We start from the raw sequence: 10,034 nt of genomic DNA, 5'->3' as shown, positions 1-10,034 counted from the left end.
CAAAGTAATGTCATGATTATAAGGAAGGCACATACATTTTAAAATTAAACTTATTAAGATATCATAAAGATAATCGATGAAATACGTTAATAGCTTATCGAAGAATAAATCAAATTGACTATTAATTCTTGAAAAAAAATTTAAAAAATAATTTATATTAAATGTAATGAATGTAATGTATCTATAGGACTATATAAACTGTTATGAAATATAGAAAGTTTTTAAAGTTATAAAAATTTTTTAAGTGAAATGTAAAATATTTTGTCATGTTCTACGTTTCCTTTGTGTGATAGCTCTATCTCTTCTTCATATATAATTTAAAATTTGGTATCAGAGCTCAAGTTAAGTTATGATCTCTTCTTCAAGCATCATTCAACTCCAGATTCCTATATTGACAAAAAAAAATTATAATATATGGTACATCCAAATAAATATTCTTTTAGACTCCTAAGACATATGGGAGTTTATAGAACATGGATTTATTGAACAAGTCTAGTAGAAGAAGAAGTATTGAATGCAGAAGCAAGAAAACACTCGAAGGAAGAAGGAAAAAAAAAAATTCATAATTTACCAAAGTCTTGATCATACGATATTCGAGATCATCACTTCGGCAAATAGTTCAAAAAAAGGCTTGAGAAATACTTTCAAAAGCATTCGATGGTATGAATAAGGTAAAAAAACTTCATCTCTAAGTTTAGCTGAGATTGAGAATCTATTTTTGATATCATTTCTATTGTTCATCAAATGAGATAAAATGATGAATAAATAAATAATCAAAGAGTAATAAAAAAAATACTAAGATCTTTATATCTAAGGTTTGATTTTATTACTATAGCAATTGAAGAGTTTAAAGATTTAGAACAAATGTCTTTAATAATTAATGGGTTTTCTCAAAATCCACGAAAAAAAGACTTACAAAAAAAAGATAAGAAAAATCTCTAGAGCAAGCACTACAAACCAAGCTTACTCTTAAAAACAAAAGTTTAACATCTCAAAAAGGAAGAGGTCGTGGACAAAGAAAAAGAGGTGATAGGAATTAGATCAATCAAGAATCTCAAAATAATAAAGATGATGGAAAAAATTCTAGCCAAAAAGGTCGAGAATGTGACCGAGGCCATAGACATTATAGAAATTCTAAAAGGTTTAAAATACAATATTATGTTTGCAAAAGGTATGGATACTACTCCTGAATGATATTGTAATCCTAACAATCAAGATGATAAGACAAATTTTATTAAAAAAGAAGACAAGAACAAAAACCATGCTTTGCTAATGACATAATAATTCGAAAGAAGATCAATCTATAATATAGTATTTAGATACAAAAGCTTCAAATCACATATGTAGCATCAAAGAACTATTTTTTGAAATAGATACAAGTTATTCTGGCAACATTATATTTAATGATCTATCTTAAAGACCAATAAGAGGTAAAGATAAAAATTTTCTTATACTTAATAATAACAAATAATTATGTATTTAATGTGTTTATTATGATCCTGATATGAAAAATAATATTTTGAACTTAGGTCAATTGCTTGAAAAAGATTATGATATTGAGACGAAAGATATGCTCTGATAAGAATAAAATATTAATGTTATATGTGAAAATGATAATGAACAAAATATTCCTCTATATTTATATATTTTTGATTGATCAAATTATTTTAAAATTGATATTGAGGATAATTCTATATTATGACATCTTAGATATGCTTACTTAAATTTTGAGGCTTTGAAACTTCTAGAGAAGTATAATATGGTGACAGGATGCCAAGAATTGATTGCTCATCAAAGTTACCTAAAGTATATGTGTCATGGGCAAGTAAGAAAAAAAGTCTTTCAAATTAAGAAGAACAAAAAGAGCATGATATCAACTTGATTTAGTGCACTCAAACGTTTATGGCTATATTAGTCGAGTATCATTTGGAGAAAGTAAGTATTTTCTTACCTTCACTGATGATTATAGTGTCAAAACTTGGGTTTACATGTTAAAAAAAATAGTTTTAACCAAATTCAAATAATTTAATAATTTGGTTGAAAGATAAAATGGTTATAAGATTAAATGTTTAAGAATTGATAGGGGTGGTGAATACATATCAAAAGAATTTAAAAGTATTTATAAAAATAATTTATATCAATTCACCATGGCGTACACGCCTCAACAAAATAGTGTTTCAAAAAGAAAAAAAATAGGATTATATTTAATATGGTCCGATGCATGTTAAAAAAAAGAAGAATTCCTAAAGAATTTTGGAGAGATATTGTTACTTATATAGTTTATTTGTTTAACCGGTTTCCAATAAGGCGAATTGATAATATTACACTAGAAGTATGGATCATACAGAAACCAGGAGTTAATCTTGAGAATTTTCAGAAGTGTTACATTTTGCTAAGATACAAGAAGAAAAGAGAACAAAACTTGAGGATAAAAATCAGAAATGTTTCTTGTTAGGTTATGCTAAAAATTCTCACTATTACAAACTTTACAATCTTATCATAAATAAAGTTGTATGTCAAGAGATGTTACATTTAATGAACAATAGATTTGGAAATAAAAAAGTGATGAGCAACGTAAGAAAGTTATAACTTCAGAAGAAGAAGATATAATATAAGCAACATTGAAGAGTTTTTGCTTGAATCATCACATAGATTGGTTAGGTCACATAATTTAAGAAGTCTAATTGTAAATAGGACAAGAATGACTTAGGAGCTATATAATATGACTTAAAGATTTGATGCTAACAATGATGAACTTTCTTTATTTTATCTCTATGTAAGATATGATCCATTAACCTTCAATTAAGCTTGAAGAAAAATAACGACAAGTTATAAATGAGAAAATTCATGCTATTAAAAATAGGATACATGAGAGCTTACTATACTTCTAAAAGACCACTAAGTGATCAGTGTTAAGTGGATTTTCAAAATAAAAAGAAATGCACAAGAAGAGATGGACAAATATATGCCCAATTGGTTATAAAGGGATACAAACAACAATTTGGGATCGACTACGAAAAAGTATTCATATTAGTTACTCGACCAGAGACAAAAAGATTACTTATCTCCCTAGCAGCTCAAATGAAATAAAAAAAATTATAAATTAATATCAAAATCAATATTTCTTAATGGAGTTGTTGAAGAAAAGGTATATAATCAACAACCCCCTATTTTTATTATTCGTGACTAAGAAGATAAGATATACACGTTAAAGATGGCTCTTTATGGACTTAAACAAGCCTCGCAAGCATGAAATTCTCGAATAATTACTTAGTTTATTCAATATAATTTTTTTCTAAATATCTACATGAATATGCTTAATATGAAATTTAACTCTTACAAAGTTATCTTATTTGTATGCTTGTATGTAGATAATTTAATTTTTATAAGCAATAGTATCCCCATGATTAAAGATTTTAAACACTCTATAAATAAGAAGTTTGAGATAACGTACTCAAGCCTAATGACTTATTTCCTCGATATCGAAGTTGTACAAGATAATGAAATATTTTCATCTCATAAGAAAATTATACATAAGAGATCCTAAAGAAGTTTTCTATAGAAGATTGTCACCCTATTGATATAGCTATAAATTATGGCACTAAGCTGATCAATGAAGATGAAGCTAAACCAATTAATTCAACTTATTATAAAAGTCTAGTTGGATACTTAAGATATTTGACTGGACCTGATATACTATTTAGAGTTGGTTTAATAAGTAAATATATGAAAGCTCATAAGATATCTCATTTAAAGATGGCTAAAAGAATTTTATGATATATTAAAGAGACAATTAAGTATGGAATGTATTATTCATCATCTAAAAGGTTAGAGCTTATTGGATATAGTGATAGTGATTGGATTGAAAACTATGATATTAAAAAAGTACAATTAAATTTATATTTTATTTTGGTAAAGCTATTATATATTCTTCAAAAAAAAAAATATTTTTGTAGAATATATAATATCATCTTATGTTTATCATACAATACGGGTAAGAAGACTATTATAAGAAGTTCATATCGTAAGAGAAGTTAATCAAGATTTATATTAATAACAAATCAACTACTTCCTTAACCAAGAATCTAAGTCTACCACGAAAGATCGAAGCATATCGACACAAGATTTTATTTTATAAAAGATCATGTCAAAAGTAAAGAAGTGAAGCTATTTCATATCAAAATAAGTGAACAAGTGGCCAATATACTCACAAAACTTTTCAAATTTAAAATATTTCAATAAATTTAAAAAATAAAGTTGACATATTAGACGAAACAAATCGAAGGGGAGAAAACACTGGAATTAAAATTATCAAGATATCATAATATATTATCAAGGTAAAATATATTAAAGGTCTATAAAAGGATAAACCAAATTAATTATTGGTTCTTGAAAAAATCTCTTAAAAAAAAGTGTTTCATACTAAATATAATAAATGTAATATACTATGGGAACTATATAAACTACTGTTAGATCATAAAACATAAAGAGTTTTTAAAATTATAAAATATTTTTAAGTTAAACATAAAATATTTTACCTGTGATATCTCTATCTTTTCTTTTTATCTACTTCAACAATATATTGGTCTAGAAATCCATTCTTTCTGCTCCTTGCTAAGGCAAAAGTGAAAAACAATCAATTTGTTGGAGAACCAACATAACAAATAAATTAATATATTTATGAAACAGTTCCCTCAAAGAAAAATAAAAGAAAAGGACTAGATTCACGGGAAAAATCAAGCAAAGCCTCGTTAGATTCGATCAACAGATAACAATTTACTTTAGGCAAGACTCAGGTTGAAGCTTCCATATGTGATCAGATAGTTTCTTCTATTATTGCACAAAATATGCAATGGATCCAACTGGGAGATGCAGCATAAGATCTGAAAATTAATATACAATTCACTAAGATTTTCTGGACTAATATGGTTATTAAAAAAAGGCAACTGTCAGACAATATCGAATAAAGAAAAGGACAGCAGCCTCCATTATAGTGTTTAGCAGCACTTACTGAGCAACTTTCAGTTGTGGACCTACACCCTTGCACTGCATGATATCTCCCTCTCTATCATTCTATCTGCACATCTCCAATGGAACAAATTCTTAAAAAGCCTATGGTGTGAATGACAAAAGAAAAATGGAGTTGAATCAGTGAATAAAATTCAAATGCAAATAGAGAACAATATAAATGTCATATAATATGTCTGATGAAAGAGAGTCATGAATTGGAATGCTCTGAGTGCAGTCTCTGCATTTTCCACCTTGTCTCTGGCAGTGCTTGACCTTTGTGACCAAGGCAGAATCTGATGGGTCCATCCATAGTCTACAGGCTCTGTAACCAACATAATTACTCGTAGCAAGTAACAAGAATATTCAAAAGGAGGTACAAAGTATCTGAAACACTTTGTTGCCAAGAAATGCTCTCTACCTGATCAATAGACAATAATGTGAGTGACCTACCCGAAATGAGTTCCATGAGGGGTTTCCATCATTTATGCTTTATCTTTTACAAATCAAGCCAATTTGCGTATCATAGTGAATCTATGAGGGCCATACTTGATCAAATCCATGTGGATTTGTCAGACATGCCTGCTGTGGAAAGCAATAATGATAGGAACTGGGAGGGCAACATGATTTGGCTTTAATGCAATCTCTCTGACCTAATCATCTTGCTGGATTGGGCCATGGACAGGGAATTTAGATCCTGTAAGTGCTGTAAAAACTTAAATTAAATTAACTTTTGCCTTGATGCAGGCAGACCCAAAATGCAACCTGAAATTGACTTAATCTAACTCAAATACACCTATACATCCTTGGTAACAGTTATCATACCTTCCCTATATAATTCAGGATCATACATGCTATTCATCAGTTATTTATTAATCCAACCCAAACAAAGATAGATAAACTAGAATTGGCTTGTATGGCAGTAGAAAGAAGAAAAATACAAATCAGGGGTCAACTTGGATTAACTTAGGAATGGTGTTATACAAACTGGATGACTTGGCTCTCAATAAAACGGAACATCCTCAAATGAATCACATGCAAAATGGACCAACAATTCCTGAGCTTTATTGTTGGCCTCTAATTCACACACAAATATATCAAACACATGCATGAAACCACAGGGATTTGAGATATCAACTTTGAGAACCAAACTTCACCAACTAAACAGGAGGCTGAGATATAAGCATTGAACACATGGGATTCTGCAAAATAATATGCATAGAAAGTTAGGATGAAAAATACAGCTCCTGGCATGTGGCATAAAAATAAGCTGTCTGGAGATGAAGACCTCGAGTGCAAAAAGACACATGGAAACTACTAATAAAGATAATTAAATGTTAAACCAAATGAATGATAGTGTAGATGTTGGTTGCAGAGCATAATTACAATCATCAAGCTTAGAGAACATTGAACAGAACACTCACTTTTGTTTTCTGTGAAACCTTTTCGATGACCATCCTGCACAGCTGCTTTATCTTAGTTTAGTGGGAATCCTATCGTTTTCATTCCCATGTAACCTGATTGAAAAATGTCTCATGGCTTGGTATTGATTGATATTCCATGCCATAAACTATTAGACATTTTCAATCTCAAGTTACATTTGGCACACCAATTGAGATTTGTATCATAATAAATGAATCAGGAGATTGTCTGCCCGTGAACAAAAAGGTTATAGTTCTAAGACAAAACAAATGATAAGGTCTTTCTTTGTTAGGGTTGGCAATCAGTGGGGTAGAAGTGGTACAATAAGGATATCGATCATGCTGCTCTGGCAGCGCTGTATGCAGGAGGATGCAATCCTATGTAAGTTCTCATCTAAGCACTGCCATCCAACCAAACAAGATGAGAAGACAGTGATCGATAGAATGTTAGATCAAACAGTGGATATGCAGAGTGTGTGCCATATTTCAGTATGTAGGCAATTGAAAGAAATATTGAAAATGAAGAAAATGGAAGAACTTGAGAACATAATGCCGCTAAAGAGTTTCTTCACATAGTGCAAGATTTTCTGTAAGAGTTTCTTCTATCATAATCTCCAATTTATTTAATACAAAATTAAAAGAACAAAAATATTATCTGAATTAAAATTTATCAGAGAGCTCTATTACAACATGACTGACATATTTAATTTGAAAAAGAGACTGTAAATCTGAATATATAATAAAAAAATTTCTGATGAACGATAAAATGGTTCAGAAGAAGTGGCAGAAGATTTGCCTTAAGAGAGGACTACTTATTGAAAATGGTGTACTATGACACAGGATGCAATATGACACGGGACACAAAATAAATACATTGTTTTATGATGTAATGCAGTGCCTACTCTGCCCAGTATCTCACTTGCATCTAAATGACACCACCATGAGATCACTTTCTCTTGATCTTATATTCGAAGTATGGCTAATGGATTTTTCTTAATTGTTATATTTGAAAAAAAACACAAATATTATCTTATGCATCTACAATTCAATGATTACCATGAACTGAAACACACATCAAATAAAGTGCTGAAATTTTCAAAGAGTCTTGCTAATATTCAGCACTTTAATGAATGTATTCTAATAAAAATTTCCTCCCAGCTAATCATTATAACAAATGCTGAATTGAACAACCCATCCTATGGAATCAAAATTCTTAATTTAAGAAATTCAGACACAAAATATATGTAATGAGATTGCAGAATGCTAAGAAGAGAATAGATAAAAGTTGAAGTAAACAACAAGTTGTCCTCAAATATGTTGTATAACTCACGAATAAATCAAAGGGTTGTGGGGTGCACCACCTACTAAAGAAAATGAATGATGAATGGTATTTTGTGGAGGAAAAGAAAAACTATTGCCTTGATTATTTTTCCATGGGTTCTCCATTTCTATATGTAACATGGTCAGTCATGAGTGAACCAATATAAATGTTTACTGAGACAAATCCTGAAAGCTAACATGCCAATTGAATGCAATAGACAAAATGACAAACTAACTGAACAAAGAGTACAATACATGACATAGCATATGCATAGCAAAGAAGCAAGCTATACACATGAATCCATGTACACTAGCAATGTACAGACAAATATATGCACAGTACAAAAGCACGAATACACAACAAACCATGCACTTCTAGCAGTGTACAAAATGACACTAGCAGGAAATACCGGAAGATTACATAAGGCATCTTCAAAGCAAGTACCACTGCCAGAGAAAATGAACATACAATAATATACATCCCAGTATAAACTTGATTAGTAATTAGTGGAACACAAATTTCCAGAAACATACAGCAAATGCAATTTTTGGCAATAAGTTGAGCACAATAGAAAAGTTATAAAATCTGCTAACATATAAGAGTCCTCCAGTTGACATCTAACAGTACAAACTTGATTGGGAATTACTGGAACACAAATTTCCAGAAACATCAGCAAATAAAATTTTTGGAAATAAGTTGAGTTACAATAGAAAAGTTATAAAATCTGAAGACATATAAGAGTCCTCCATTTGACATCTAACGTTCAAGGATTACAGAAAATGGCATGCAAATAACCAAGGATGAAAAGTGTCCTAAATGAGAATAATGCAAGGTAAAAAAAATAAAAATAGAAAACAAGAAAATTTTGTGCTCAGAATTCTCAATGAATGGAAATTAAAATTAAGCTAGTCTCTTACCATCTCTGTCACCATGAAAGAAATATTGTATGTCTAGTCTCTAGTTAATTCATGAACACAACAATACTTGAAAAAAAAAACAAGTGACAAAACAAAATGAGTGAAATATCAAGTATCTCATCCATCAGCGACATTTAGCAAAGGAATTATACAAGAATTCAGTAAAATTGGTTGAACATTCTCACTTGCACTCTACTCCTGCTTTGGCAGCTCGACGATGCTTGCTCTTCCGCCGGCTCCCATTATACTGGAAACAACTAGATCTAGTTGAATCACCATTTTTGGATTTCAACCCAGAACCATTTTCCTCCATGACCATGTCAGATTTCTATTTTGCTTTTGAATATCTCCTCTTCTTCCCATATGCCACTGTTAAGCCTTCAAGCTTTTTGTTTGGTGCATCAAGCTTCACAACATCATCTCCTTCTTCAGTCTTTTCAGTAAGTCTTCCTCAGTGTCATCCTTCAAAGGCTCGTGAGGCCTTCCTCTCCTCTTATATGCAGGGAGCATCTTTTCATTGCCACTCCCTGGATCCTCACTAGAAGTGACCACAGCCAAATTTCCTCCCCTTTCCTCTGCCTCTACCCATCAGCCCCAAACCGGCAACTGAAATTACTCAGGCAATCATTTGCACTGTAAAGAGAAACAAAAAAGAAGTCAGACTAAGGGACAGTCAGCTTAAGTCATCACAGTATTATATTTATCTATTATTTGCAATGGTGTTATGCTACAACATCCAGCAAGAAAAACAAATGGAATATTGAACTAAGGTTGAGGAAAGTGACTAATACAAGGTCTTGCTAAAAAATATTCAGATCAAGCATTGAAATATCATCTGAAGCTTCAAAATGGTATAATGTAAAACGCTAACACGTGATAGCCAAAAAAATGAAAAAAAAAAAATCAAAGATCTGATGTATGAAGCAACCTTAGAGGAACTAAAGATGGACCTCAAAAGTTTCAAGATAAAGAATAGAAATAGTCAAAAAAGGGAAATTCTATCCATGGTTATCAGAAAAGAAAGTAAACAAAGCATTACAAATGGTTGAAAGATATAGAAGAATCAAGGAAAAAGAAACATTTCTCTTTTGGAAAGACAAATCCTTGGCAACTTCACCAAAATTTACATCTGAAAATAAGAACACACTTCCTAACGAACCCTACCGAGAAGCACTTCTATGATATATGGAAGAAAAAAAAGAAAGAAAAGGGGGGGAAAAGGAACTTTCAACAATGAAGCATGGCATATCCTTTTAAAGGTTCTGGTGATCATTAACCGATAAGATCCTGTCTAACATCAAATACAAGTAGAAAAAACACACAGTAAGTAGAATACAAATCCCTGAAAGAGAAACAAAAATGACATTT

Source organism: Musa acuminata, chromosome BXJ2-8 (genome assembly GCF_036884655.1).
Source record: "Musa acuminata AAA Group cultivar baxijiao chromosome BXJ2-8, Cavendish_Baxijiao_AAA, whole genome shotgun sequence".
Taxonomy (NCBI): Eukaryota; Viridiplantae; Streptophyta; class Magnoliopsida; order Zingiberales; family Musaceae; genus Musa; species Musa acuminata.
Note: the sequence above shows the minus strand (reverse complement) of the source record.